Raw genomic sequence first — 14,581 nt, forward strand, 5'->3', positions numbered from 1 at the left:
TGGATGGCATCGTGGTCTGGAGGTAGGGCATATCTGGTCCGACCACCGTATTAGACTTCTAGCTCTGGGCTTGCTTATAGAGACCTCGCCTGTTACTAGCAGCTTTTTTTAATTGTCACCTTCTGGCAATGTGTCCAAAGAACTCGAATCTCCTCTATGGGCATATGGTGCTGAGCCCTGTAGTTAGTAAAAATTTGCCGTAAGCTACGTTTGTCGATATTCAGGAACTCTTCTACTGTAAATATAAGATGCAAGTCCATGACTAATCACTAGAGAGGCATCTACTTATAGAGTCGAAGGGCAAACATGTTTTTTTTTTTAAATTTCCCTTCTTATTGCTTAGACTGGTGAACGAACTCACGATCTGTCGAGTTAACACCAGTGGATACCGCGGACCGTAGACATCAACACCATAATTGCCACCATCCACCTCGAGATATGAGTTCTGAGTCACAGGTAAACGTCTGCCCCAACCTTCGAATTTTCTTCTTCTGCTTCGTGGTACTCAATGGATTACTGACGAACTTGAACACTCATTATCACGAGAATGTCCTAGGTCAAAAAGTTGTTTTAAAAAAATAATATAATTATTACACTATTTTTTAGATAGTTTCTTTATTCTTTATTGTACACACAGTTAATATTACAATAATTGCGTAAGATATAAAAAATGGCGAGCTTAACTCAACAATTGAGTTTTCTACCAGCTAACCGTTCTTAACGAAGGAAAGCTTTAAATGAGTGGGTAGAAGAATACAATCTAAACAATTTACAATCTAGACAAGAACTTAATAAAAAAAACAACAACAAAAAAACACTAATACATAATATATTAGACTACATATATATACATACACACATAAATAACGTAAACATATACATACACGTACATATATAATGAAATACATAAAATAAATATATATAAGTAATACTAAATTGATAGATAGTGCTTCTTTAATGCCTTCCTGAATACCTCAAGTGAGGGACTTGCACGGATTGAGTGTGGAACTGAGTTCCACAGACGCACAGACTGCACAGTGAACGAACCGCCGTAGCGGCTGGAGGAGTGAGGGGGAAAATTAAGGAGAAGGGATCTACTTGTACGACAGGGTACACCTCGGGGCATCTGGTACTCGAAGCGCTCACGGAGGTACCGGGGAACAGCTGGGTTATTAAGGATGTTGAACAGCATACATAAAACATGTACATCACGGCGAAGTCGGATAGGTAACCAATTAAGTTGTGATCTGTACTGCGAGACATGATCATATTTGCGTAAACCAAAAATAAAGCGTATGCATAAATTTTGTAACCTTTCCAGTTTGTCCCACAGCCCCTCCGCGGCGTCCAGGAAACAGACATCTGCATAGTCAAGGAGAGGAAGCATAAGGGATTGGGCCAGGGTGACTTTAGCTTCAAAGGGCAAGAAACGCTGAAGACGCTTGAGAGACTGAAACGTGCAATGCACTTTCCTGCTAACTAAGTTTATCTGACTGGACCAAGAGAGATGACAATCAAGAACGATACCTAGGTTTTTTGCTGTTTTAGAATAAGCGATTGGAATTCCATCTAGCGTCACAGGGGGCAAATTAATGTGGTCAATCGTGTTGTACCTATAGGAACTACCAATTACTATGACCTGTGATTTTGATGGATTCACAAGAAGTCCAAAAGATTTAGCCCAAGCACTAATTCTACCAAGATCTCCATTGATTTCAGCAATAGCTAGAGCAACGTCATCAGCTTTAAAATGTCTATAAATCTGCAAATCGTCAGCGTAGAGATGGTAGTGAGAAGTCAGCACCTGAGTAATTTCATTAATGAAAATAGAGAAAAGGAGAGGAGATAGTACGCCACCTTGAGGTACACCCGCAGTTAAATCACACCATTTTGAAGTAGCATCATCAGAACGGACACACTGCGAGCGTCCCCGGAGATAAGATTCAAACCAGGTTAGAGCAAGTGGAGATACATTAAGAGATCCAAGGATACTTAGAAGGATGTCAAGATCTACTGAGTTAAAAGCACTGCTGAAGTCCAATAAGGTCAACACGGTTAGCTGCCCCACATCAATCGCGTGGCGAATGTCGTCAGTGACCTTGAGCAATGCAGTAACCGTGCTGTGGCCTTGGCGGAAACCAGACTGAAAAGAGTTGAGGAGATTGTTTTTATTAAGGTAGATAGTGAGCTGTCTTTGGACTAAACCCTCCAAGACTTTAGAGAGAATGGGAAGTATTGAGATTGGACGAAACTGAGAAAAAGAGGAAGGATTAGGGACCTTAGGAAGTGGGAGAACATGAGCCTTTCTCCAGCTACTTGGGAATGAGCCTTTTGAGAGAGAGAAGTTAAGAATATATGTAATGATAGGGACAAGCTCATCCACAAGCAGAAGGATCATCTGAAGGTGAATCCCATCCTCACCCACAGCCCTAGTGGAAATAGAAAGGATGGATCTCTTAACGTCACACTCTGTAACCGGAGTGAAAGTAAAAGGAGTGCACATGGGTAAAGGCCTTTTGGAAAGTTGTAATAGTGTAGATGACTTTGTACTGTCATTAAGAATAATGGGAGCTTGAGAGAAATGCTTATTTAAAGCGTCGAGGTTAATAGTAAAGGAAGTTTCGTTTAACTGTTTGCCAATGCCTAGTGAATTAAGGAATTTCCAGATTTGGCATGTGTTCAGACCCTCTAAGGAGCTATGAATATGGCGTCTTTTGGCATCTCTACACATCCGATTGCAACGATTACGAAGTTTCTTGTAAGTTGTAAGATTGTCTTCCGTTGGGAGCTTTCTGTATCTGCGTTTAGCCTTATCTCTCCTGGCCATCATCTGCCTAATTGAGTCGGATAACCAAGGTGAGGGTAACTGTTTAACTCTGACACGTCTGATGGGAGCATGATTATCATAAAGAAGCGAGATATTTTTATTGAAAGAACAAACCATGTCATCGATCGTGTCAGAGCCGAAGACAGTCGACCAGTCAACATTCCTCGCGTCAGCCCGCAATCGCTCCACGCCTATACCCTTGAAGCTACGAAGGAAAAGGTATTTGGGTTTGGGTTTAGGAGGACGAATCTTGTAGGAGAGATAAATTAAATCATGATAGGAAAAAGGAGCCGATAGTTGTCCGTGTGTAGCAACCATGTTGGATTCAGAAACAATAATTAAATCCAGAAGGGAGTGGTCTTGATATTGAGGTGCACAGTGTGTAGCTGCAAGAGGGAGGATATTTAAGTTGAGAGAAGTAACTACCGCACGAAGTTTATCAGCACGGCTGTCAGATTTCAGAAGGCAGGTGTTAAAATCACCAAGAATTATTGTATGATCATAAAGGGGGGAAAGAGATTCAAGTTTAGATTCGAAAGAGGAGAAATAGTCAACATGAGAAGAGGGGCTATAAAGAACGCCTAGAAGAAGCTTAGTATGGTGAAAGGAGATTTCAATAAATAGGTTTTCTGCGGACTGCGTATATTCACCTGGGGACGCATCAATAACTTTAGAAGGAATATCAGAACGAAGATAAATCGCTACGCCACCTCCTCCTTTCCCTGTTCTGTCGTTGCGTAGTAAGCGATACCCAGGTAGAGAGTAATGAGTAGAGGGAAGAGCAGGTTTAAGAAAGGATTCAGAGATGAGTACTGCATGGACGACACTGGAATCGAAAGAGGACAAGAGATCGGGATAGTGGGCTGGGACACTCTGTGCGTTTATGTGAACGATGTTGAGGAACTTAGGAAACGGCGAAAATTTTGCTTGAATCAAGTCTCGCAAATGAGTTGAGTCACCATCCTCACTAAATGCACTACCATAGCTTATGTCAGACGAGCTTGAGGAAGAGCATGAGAAGAAGGCATCATTAATATCTAAATTTGACATACTAAGATAATATAATATAAATATATACTAAACAAAAATACAGTAAAATAATAGAAAACACTAAAAAATAAATAAAGCTAACGTAAAACTAAAATCTAAAGATTTACAACTGTAACTTACTTCACAAACGCTCCTTTCGAGATTGGCAAATCACTTTAATCTAAGTCAGAAAATGTACATACTAAAAACAAAACGCAAATTCTATTATCATTGTCACAAATATATTAAGTAAATGTATAATCTATATTGACAATATAAAACTTAAGAGTTGGCTGTATGGCATAGTTCCATTGCCTTTCTCTTCGAGAAAAACCCTACTGCTGCTACTACTAAGTGCATAATCTATGATTATCACTTATCTATCTGTCAGTTCTATTACAATTATTTACAATCAAAATTTTTATATGTTGGTAATTTTGAAAGTTGATCGAAATAATGTTCAAAAACGCATTACAACTACCTCGAATAGATAACTAAGTTTTTAGTGTTACATCTATGAATAAGTTCAAGATACCGCCATACTACTTTCGACGAGTCGTCCTCTTGCCGATTTCTCGCTCTGCCGCTGATTTTGGTGCCGTCTTGGGTTCGTCATGAGATTTCCCAGATGACTGAGGAGCTCCTTGCGCTTTTTGAGCCGAGGGAAACTTGGTTTTCAAATGCTGAAGTTCAAACATCTGTTCAATCTTACTGCGTTTATTATCCGGGAGAAGGACGATTATTTTCCCATCTGTTGTCCAGCAGCGCTTAACGCCGAAATGAGAGCGGGCCTCCAAAAAGACATCATGACGTGATTTGGTCAGAAATTCTGAAATGATGACCCTAGAACCCTTCAGGAGTGTCTTGTTCTTCCACACTTCATTGCATCGCCTCAAACTCAGGAACCTGACTAATATAGGCCTAGGCTTATTGGTGTTGGAGCCTAACCGATAGCAAGCAGTTAAGTCCTCTTCTGTGCAACCAGCCACCTTCATTTGGTTGGTTAATATACCCACAATTGCTGTTGCTGGGTCTGTGGCATCTGACTCCGGGATTCCATGAAACAGAAGGACCTTACGACGCGACGCCATCTCATGCCTGTCCAACCCCAAGAGAACAAGCTCCATCTGTGACCTCAGCATGTTGAGTGTTTGTAGTGTGAGATTCCGGAATGCGATGAAATCTTGTGACAACTTGCCTAGGTCCGTGTGTGGTGACTGGTGACTGCTCAGCATTGCTTCAAACTCAGTCATCCTCTGCACAACGCTTGATTCCACCTCTTGTAACTTAGTATACAGATCCATGATGCGGCGCTATTGATGATGTGGCAGTAGTGATTTATATTCTCGCAAATTTTTTTCGTTATAAAGCTGAAGTCGCGGCCAAAACATATGAAATATAATTATCGTATGACTAATGTCCGTGTGGAGATCTTTACAGAATTTTTAAAGAGAACGGAGTTTATTTTCTACTTCAGACATATTATATTATGTGATTTAGAAACGAAAAGAAGTTCTGTGCCGAATTGTTTTATACCATAATTAGAAGGCGAAGGTTTCTTTTGTTTGTTCTGTAACGATAATTTCAACATATCGGTTTTTCTGATCGTCCTGAACCTCTGGGTCTATGGGCAGATAAATTCTGTTCACAGTATTTTGCTTTATGTGTTAATTCTCTAATAAATTATTGTAATTAATCTCGCAATCTCTGTAACATCTCTTATAACTGTAATACAATTAGAAAAAAATATCATTTCGTAGACTTTCTAGAGATAAGTTAGCTTTAAAGCCACGGCAAGCATCATAAACATACATACATAATCATAAACAAATGATATAATACAGGTATGAATCAAAATCACATTTAAATTTTCTCATTGAAAACAGTTTGAAAACAAACAAAAAAATATTAAAAATTTGACAAGCGTTGACGTGCAAAATGGCCGTAGTCGGAGAAGTCCGCAATAATTTTACGATACAATTTAATTTTACGATAATACAAATGCCGAATGTTTTATTTATTGATGTTTTATAGTTTTCGTATGCAACTAAATATGTTGTTTCAGTAAATAATGTCGGGAGCCGGAGCTGGTGGTCGGGCAAGATTGTATTATCTGTATAAGGGCTTTCACGCAATTACGATTTCTTGAACGACTTTTATTGCAGTCACTATTTTTTTACTGGCTTTGATTGAGCCGCAAATTGATGGCTGGCAAGATTGTAGGCAAAAGATCTCGTGGCAACAATCCAATGCGCTGGTTCGACGAAATCATCACCAATCTAGATACCACAGTTTACGATACACCGAGAACAGAGGACGATGGCGAAACATCATCCAGCGGAGGATAATGGGAGGACATGGTCACGACCCTCAGATATGAGGAATGCGACTCAGGGGGCAGGATTGAGCAGACATGATCACAGATCGTTTTTCCTGTGGTAGATTCTGCGGTGCACTGCTTTGGCTAGGGCTAGAGTTAACAAATTCTCTCAGGTTGACCCCGTAAGCTCACCTACCCTTCCGGGCATGGGTAGAATATCCCCTTACACTACCAGCAAATTGGTAGGAAAAAACGATCGTTTTAAAGAGGATCGTATAGACGATATCATAACGCAAATGTCTATTGCATAGGACAAGTGGCCATTTAGATAAACCTAATGATTTGAAGATATGGGTATTGAAGGAACAGAGAAATGATATGTGTACATATGACACTTGACTGCCCCTAAGAAATATTGATTAGTGTGACTTAAATTGTTTCAAGCCCATTGACTAAATCAGAAGCCATTGAATCCACCAGGAAGACCTCTCGATGTGTCCCGAATGTTCAATTGAGATTTGAAGAGTCTTCAGTAGCCAAATCCGACTACGCCTCTAACATTATCAGAGACGGCAAACATTTACCACCCGATGCTCGACAGAAACAATATTGCCTCAAACTACTAGAAAACTATTTGAATATTTTCGTTCGTTTTAATAATTTCTTGATACTTTTATGGAAGATACATAAATAAGGGTTTTTCACAAACGCCAAAACATTAACATACAGCCAAGACGCGACTAAATCGTCACAAATAAAATAATATTATCCTCGATCGTATTCTGTGAAGGAGCCTTTATAATATACGTCTATATTATTGTTGGAGCCCTTCCAATATTGTTACTATTTTGCCCACTTATGAATAGATTCGTTACGGCTACGAAGGTGTGTTTGTCCGTCATTTATCTTCACGGTTCATTCGTTTGGGCTCTCCAGAAACTTGTTAAATTTGAAATGTTAATTGCTATCGTGTATTTTACGATCTTATCCTAATGTGTGATTCAAACTGATGTGTGTGTGTGACCAGATGTTAAGCCCTTTGCTAACATGTTTATCTGAGTTTATACTGCAGTAATAATCTCTACAAGAGAAGAGATGCTTCGTTAGTTCATATATACTGTTCGTGATATCACATAGGAGCGTGATTGTCTCACAATATTAAGCTATTGCTGGAATCCTTATGTTATTTAGTTTAAAAGTTCAAAGCGTGGTACACTGAGCTACCGGCTACTCTTTAAGCCGGCAGGACCGACCACATCGCGGCAGAAGTGAGCAAGACCGATCCGTACGGACCTACCAAAGACCTATCATTAAACTCTAAATTAAGCATTCGATTAGTGAGCACGTCTTCATGCTGGAGCGACCTAGTAACTTCGGATCCGACGAGGAACGGACCAGGCAGTACAACTTAACATTATAAATAGAACCGATGCCCCACGTTCGCAAGGAGCTTTTACAGAATTCAGTTGGGTGTAGGCCGTCGGGGGTGCCGCACGTGCCAATCGTTCCGCCGCTAGATCGGACCGCGCGTAATCTTGTTTCAAAAATAAATCGTTGCCGATTTAAAACCAGAGCACCATGAAGGTTAATGACAAAGAAAGACGCATGCATTAGATTCTGTGCCTGTAACGTTGAAGACAGAATGGATTTTGTGTTACGAATACGCGCTTCCGATAACGTTTGAAGGTATATTTGTATTTGTGGTGTATACATGTTATTATGTTTGTTTTGTTTGCGCTTAGGTACACTATTTAGGTATAATATAATTGTTAAATAAACTGTATGTGTCAAATTGAAATTATTCGTGTCACACGTGAGCTTTTGGAAAACTTACGAGAGTTTCTTTCAACGCGGAAGTTAAGACTTTTTATTCAGTTTCAAAATGATGTGAGGGCATAAAAGTTTTGTGTTTTTAATGAAATTAGGCATTGTATTTAAAAAGAAAGTTTTCTTATGCTAATTTCGTGAATAAGTGTAAGAGTTTTGCAGCTAATATTATCTTAGTTAATTCTTTTGGGAAAAGTTTCATTGAGTTTTCCGTCGCTAGCCATCGTTCACAAGTCGGACATAAACTTTTTAGCTTCTCAATATTTTTTGTTTGAATACAATAATGATGAATTTATGCTATATCAATAATTTATCTTATTTTGTTTCACGCTTTAACTTTGAATTATTTATTTACTGAACTAATTTGAAATAATTTTAATTATGTATTTTTTTTTGTATCTCTGCAATTCTCTTGTGAGAATCTAAACTTATAAATAAATTTAAAATTGTTCCATGATAATTGCGAAAAGCTATAAAGAAAAGTCAAAAAGAAAACAACATCTTATTATCGAAATTACAAACATTTATTAAAAGTTTGTAAATAGGTAACCGAGTAATCATTTATAGTCGATTAATCATCGGCGGTAATTTGAATTTGGAACTCAATAAAACCGGCAGTAAAATTGACATCACCTACTTACAAAGAAAAAAGTCTTTTCAAGTGTCCCGATCTGTAAAGAGGTTAATTTGCTGGCTGGAAACACTGTTTTAAAAAGTATTCTAAAAGGCGCCATTTTTGTTGGACTTCCTGTGTGCAGGCTTCATGCAATAAAACAAGTACGATTTTGCCATAATAATATTCAAATATCATTTTGTTAACTGTAGTTATAAATATAGGAAAAAATAATAGACTTTAAAAGCATAGGATATGCATAAATTAATTACGGTGAGGCAAAGAAATTTGTATTTACATTTATATTGTTCATTGTTATTAAACAAATTTAATACAGAGGGCTTATGGAAGCAGTGGCATTCGAATAAATAATTATTGAAAATTCCTTTAAAAATGCAAATCGTGATTTGACAAGTCAAAACAGTAGGGTTGCCAGAGATAGGGCTTAACTGACAACACACCGGGATAAAGGCGCGTGTTGCGATCGTATTTTCCCTAAAATTGATTTACGAATTGTTTCAAAACGTCATAACGATCGGAACGGTAACGGCCATAGTTCATCGCACGAGGCGTTTGGACAGTGTTGACCCAGTATCGCCGACGAAGCCGGCCAGACAATGTACATTCTACATTACACTGAGCAGTCGGCAATCGAGCTGTACGTTTTCCCTTGTTATTAATATTATACCTACCTTCTTGAGCAGATTTGCGCGGGATTCTCGATCGATTCTCGAAGTTTAAATAAAAAAATAACTAAATTTGCTAATGTCATATTTGAATTTGAAGTTTTTGACAATATCGCTTCGACGCTGTTTTTTTTTTGACTAAAGCAACTGGTCTATTAATGGCTTTACACCAGATCTCCGTAATATTTCTATTTAAAAGCAAATAAATAGTTCCTCTAGTTCTTCTAGTTCAAGAAGTCAAACATTCTATATACTATGAATATAACGCTATTTTTAAAAGAATAGCAAAGGTATTAATTCTTTGAATCAGTTTTCGCTGGTAGATTAGCGTGTAGTTGAAAATCTAAGTGGCGTCCAATAAAACTTATAATTTTCTTATGAACAGCCGCAGCTCAAATATATCGATAATCGACTCAGGCGTCTACAAACATTACATGTAGGGATGACATATGGTTTTTAATTCGAGTTTTCGATCCTTTCAGTTACCAATCAAAACAACATTATAATTTGTTATTTTCTAAAATGTTCTTCCCTCAAACGTATTGCTGGATTTCGGATTCAACTTTACTGGAAATAAGATTTAAAAAAAAACATTCGTTTAATTATTGCTTGCTCCTAGCCTAGAACATTTCCAATGACGAAACTTAATACCTATTTTCACTCAATTACCAAACATTAAAAAAACATTTATCACACACAAGACCGTTTATTTCTAAATTAAGAAAAAAAAAGGTCGTTCAAACTCCGGTGAATCACCGAGTGTTGTCAGTAATAAAAACTCAAAATTGCCATATAAATGGTCGTCCCTTCCCGTTTGTAGTCATTAGGCGATTGATGATCATAGGTCGTCGATTGATAAAGCACTGTAGCTTACTCTATTTACGTATTTAATAGAAGAAAATTAAACTTGTTTTGCTACAGTTTTATGTGAGTTAAGAAAACAGGAAGAGGCGCATTAATTTTAAAATTATTATCAATTAAGAACTCTAAATTCGAGGTTGTAACAGTTGGTTTTTAAAATCAATCAATCAATCTGGTGAGCCACGTTCGGTTGTCAAAATAGTATCGTCTCACGTCCCTGTAGTAAAGAGATATATGCGTTCATTAGGCCCGTATCATACATACGCTTATAGTCTAAAGAAAGAACGTTGATTCACAATGTCGGACGCAATAGGAATTGTATCAGTATCTGTTTCAGCGAGAAAGTAAATGTATTTCATGATGTTTTAAATCTTTGAATTGTCCAGTGAACGCACAGCCCACCTGGTATTACGTACCTGGTATAAGTATCTGGTGTCTATGGGCACGACAATATGAAATATAAGATAAAAGACTCAAGTGTAAATCGCCTCTCCTGTCCCTAACGCCAGAGAGCATTACTATTTCCTGGCTGCAATAGGCATTTGTATGGTGGTATCCGATCTATATGTAGAGGTCATCGTCACTATTAAATACCTTTGAATATTATGAAGAATTTGTATGTAGTGGGATCGACAGCATATTTCGAACTCTTTGATTTGTCTGCGTAAGTTTTAATATAGGTACCTAAGATAATCTCCCCCAAAAATGGCATGTGCAATCTTGAGTCTGTTTTTCTTTTAAATAAATGAGTTATTTTGTATAGCAATATTCGCCTCTTTTATTTCGTGAAAATACCTGAGGCATACTGTGGAAGATTCAATAGTTAAAATTACGACTATTCTACTGTTATTAAGGCCAGAAATCACTTTACTTAATATTACAAATTTGCTTTGAAAGTGATGTATAAAATAAACACCCTTCATAGTTTCAGAAGGTCCTTTTGAGGTCTTGAAAACGGTTTTCGCCCTTGAATGATGTAACGCCGAGTTATTACAAACAATAAATAAGCTTAACATTAAAACAAAATGGAATTACAACAACAGTAACGACCACTGATGAGTCTATAAAATACAATCACAATAATCCTCTGGGATCATTCGAGCGCTTCTGTCAAACACAATGCTACCAACGTTCAAAAATTACCGGGTATTTGTGATTTTTTAAGTTTCAAATTAAAAATAGTCTTACTTGTCTTTTCATGAGTTTTTATTTGGGAATAAACGAAACTAAGTTATACATTTATAATAGGTTCAGTTAGAAAAATAAATCTAAGCCGCTTTAAGTTCAAATCAGAATACAATGACAATCCAAATATTGGTTCTGGATAGTTTCGATGGAAAATATTGTTGACCGTATCTAGAGAGCATAAATTGCACACAATACATATTAAGTAAATTTAAGAAAACTTCGCTTAAAACCTATGATGAAGTGTACCAATGAATTGTTTCTCATGCTATTAACATGCCGCTATCAATTACTAAGTAACATAATTAGCATTGATGTACAAGATTCGTTTACGGGAATTCATGTAATACATTCTCGAATATGGCGAAATTTGGTAGGGCAATCTAATTCGCGGTCAGGCGTGAGATGAAAGTAGAACAACGTATGTATTATGAAGCGTCATTAGTTTGTACTGAGATCAAGGACATAGCTTTTTCGTTTAATATGACAGGCATATCGTTCATTCTTTCTTTGGTGCTGGCAATGTAATAATCTATATATTTAAAAAGGAATTGCTGTTCGTTAGTCTCGCTAAAACTCGAGAACGGCTGGACCGATTTGGCTAATTTTGGTCTTGAATTATTTGTGGAAGTCCAGAGAAGGTTTAAAACGTAGATAATTAAGAAAATGCCCGGAATTAAATAAAAATAACAATTTCGTTTTTCCTTTGATGTGTCCCCGTCGGACGGGTCAGCTAGTTAACTAATAATTTAACTAAGTTTTAATAAAAAAATAAAAAAATTGGAATTTTAGTCCACTACACGCACCATTTTTTTAAATCTGGAACAACTTAATATTAATCGCCATCATGAGATTTTTTTTAAACGTCATACCATTTAGCAATTTTTATATGAGACGCTTATTTAAAATATCAAAAAAGAAAAACTTTTTATTTCCAGGCAACCCTTAAAAGACAACGAACACAGAGGTCGAATAAATGCGGTTCTGTCTCATTACTCATCTCTATAATAACATCTTCTTTCCTATAAGTGCGTTGCGCTGGTTTTATTAATTTTAAAAATAAAACGAACTGAGAGAGCGAGAGAGAGAGAGAGAGAGAGAGATTTGCATATAAAATTCATCGTTATTCGGTCGTTAATCAGAAGGCACTTCGGCCGTTGTCTCACCTACCCACTCCGTTATTTCTCTCCCGAGTAGCCATTCCGAAGCTTAGCCTTTTAAATGAGGATGTGTTGATGTGAAACTATTGAGGGTAGAACTCTATTTTAATGTTTACTGTTTTAAAGACTTTTTGGCGGGAACGCGAGGAGTGAAGTTGTGTGATTTGTTTTATTTTGTCTATTTAGTGTTTCTTCGGGTTTAAATGTGTAATAATGGTGGTTTATTAACTGTTTAATATCTGTGAAAGTGTACAAATGTGGGAAAATGAAACAAAGCCGCTGGACGTAGCTTCTCGAAATCCTCCAAAAAGTCCACTGAAAAAATCTTAGTAAATGACCACCATTTTACTAAGATTATATCTCATCCCATATCATCTCAATTCATTTCATTTAATTTCATCCCAGTTGATTAGTGTCTCAAATTAATCATCTTCATTACATTTCACTCCATAATATCATTTTTCATAAAAATATGAATAAGATAAATTAAAATAAGACATGACTTAAAGGTCTCAGTTACCAGGTCATAAAATCTCTTAAAAAAAAACTGTTTTAAATGAGTGATAAATTGACAAAGCTTCCAAATGTGAGCAGCAAATTGCAACTCGAAACCCCACTAAAACAGCAATAAAGTAGCAAAACAACAACTGCATATATTATATGCAGTTATGTACAACTGCATATAATTTATGCTGTTGTTGTAAACGTTAAGTGTCCTGCATTGATAACTATAATACAAACACTGTTTTCTTTGAAATTACACCACTTGCGATGGTGGCGCCACCCTAATCGGTCACTTTTTAACGAACACTTTTTCATTACAAAGAGTATGTTCTCTACCTTATTATAGCAAACAAGCACATTCTTATGATAGAGCTGCTTAAATCAAATTAGACCATAGAAATTGTATTGGTTAGGACTATTTTTCCTCTTATGTATATAGTTCCACTTTGGAAGGAAGAGTTCTGATATAATTATGACTTAGATCTCACACGTCTGAAGGTGCTGACGATATTCTCTTCTCGACTTCACCAGGTAGACCATGTGTTCCTTCGCTCATCCAGATCAAAACAAACGCATTTTGGGATAAAAAGTAGTCTTGTACCGCGATCTTATATAGCGGGGATTTCCCGTATATCTTAATAAAATGAGCATATTTCATTATAATTAAAAAAAATTCGATTTGAAGCCGTCTTTAATGAGAATACTACATAACGCGTAATATGAGGTCATATCGACGCGTTATACGAGCATAATAAATGAATGAATGGATGATTTATTTTATTTAATTTCAGACAACAAACAAGTCCATATGTGTATATAGTATCATTGAAACATATTTAAAATTAACAAAACCAATCAAATAAAAAAGATACATTTATTAATAGTCCTTAACGCGTTTTTCTAAAATGCGAAACCAATCAACCGTGTTACAAAGAGGAATATTGATTGTATCGTATTTGTCGCTAACAGCAAAATCTTTAATGAATGAGCAGACGAGGGTACAACGCGACAGGAAACACGTAGTGATAACTAATTTGATAAAGCATATTTGTGAACTCGACTTAACATTTCCGTCTAACAATGTCTACGTTAGGTTAAGTTAATAACCTTTTATTGTTTGTAAACAAGCAAATTGCATCGTTTTATAGATCGTAAACTTGGATTTTAGTCGTTTAAATTTTGTCTCCCTGTCTGATCGAAGCTCATATTCGTGCCGTCGCGTTGATGCGTCGGCATTCAATGCATTTTGCGTTATCATATTCACTAAACATAATCTGTGAACTATAATTTCAAAAAGCATCGATTTTAGAGTATGCCTTGACGGGTGACCATTATGTTCAAGTTTGTTGAGTTGCTGACGCTTAAAGAATGTCGTGGGTAGACTAAGGACTGTTTGCAGCACGTTAGGATGAGACTAGCCTGTATGCCTTCTTTATAGTCCGTTTTGAATGTAACTACAGAAACATGTAGACTCGCCCCAACAATCTTCTCTTCTTCTTTTTCTCCACCTTATTCCACTAGGTAGTGTCGGCACAGTTAATTTTTCTCTTCCATTCTCTTCTATCAGCC

General features: G+C 36.9%; 2 protein-coding genes across 11 annotated transcripts in view; one reads left to right on the forward strand and one right to left on the reverse strand.

Annotated features, from left to right (window-relative positions):
* Positions 1–14,581, reverse strand: part of LOC110385656 (uncharacterized) — a 78,794-nt gene that overhangs the window by 36,734 nt on the left and 27,479 nt on the right. The window lies entirely within an intron of this gene.
* Positions 1–14,581, forward strand: part of LOC101744516 (innexin shaking-B) — a 96,702-nt gene that overhangs the window by 9,946 nt on the left and 72,175 nt on the right. For 5 of the 10 annotated variants that reach the window (XM_062672386.1, XM_038015911.2, XM_038015912.2 and 2 more), the window contains exon 1: positions 7,144–7,862. The exons of 1 other annotated variant lie outside the window; for it this stretch is intronic. The gene's annotated coding sequence lies outside the window, so the exon portion shown is untranslated. Of the gene's footprint in view, positions 1–7,143; positions 7,863–14,581 lie in introns of those variants that run through there. 4 more of the 10 variants (XM_062672387.1, XM_062672389.1, XM_021349562.3 and 1 more) reach the window with 2 other exon arrangements.

The sequence above is a fragment of the Bombyx mori genome, chromosome 15 (genome assembly GCF_030269925.1).
Source record: "Bombyx mori chromosome 15, ASM3026992v2".
In the NCBI taxonomy this organism is placed as follows: domain Eukaryota; kingdom Metazoa; phylum Arthropoda; class Insecta; order Lepidoptera; family Bombycidae; genus Bombyx; species Bombyx mori.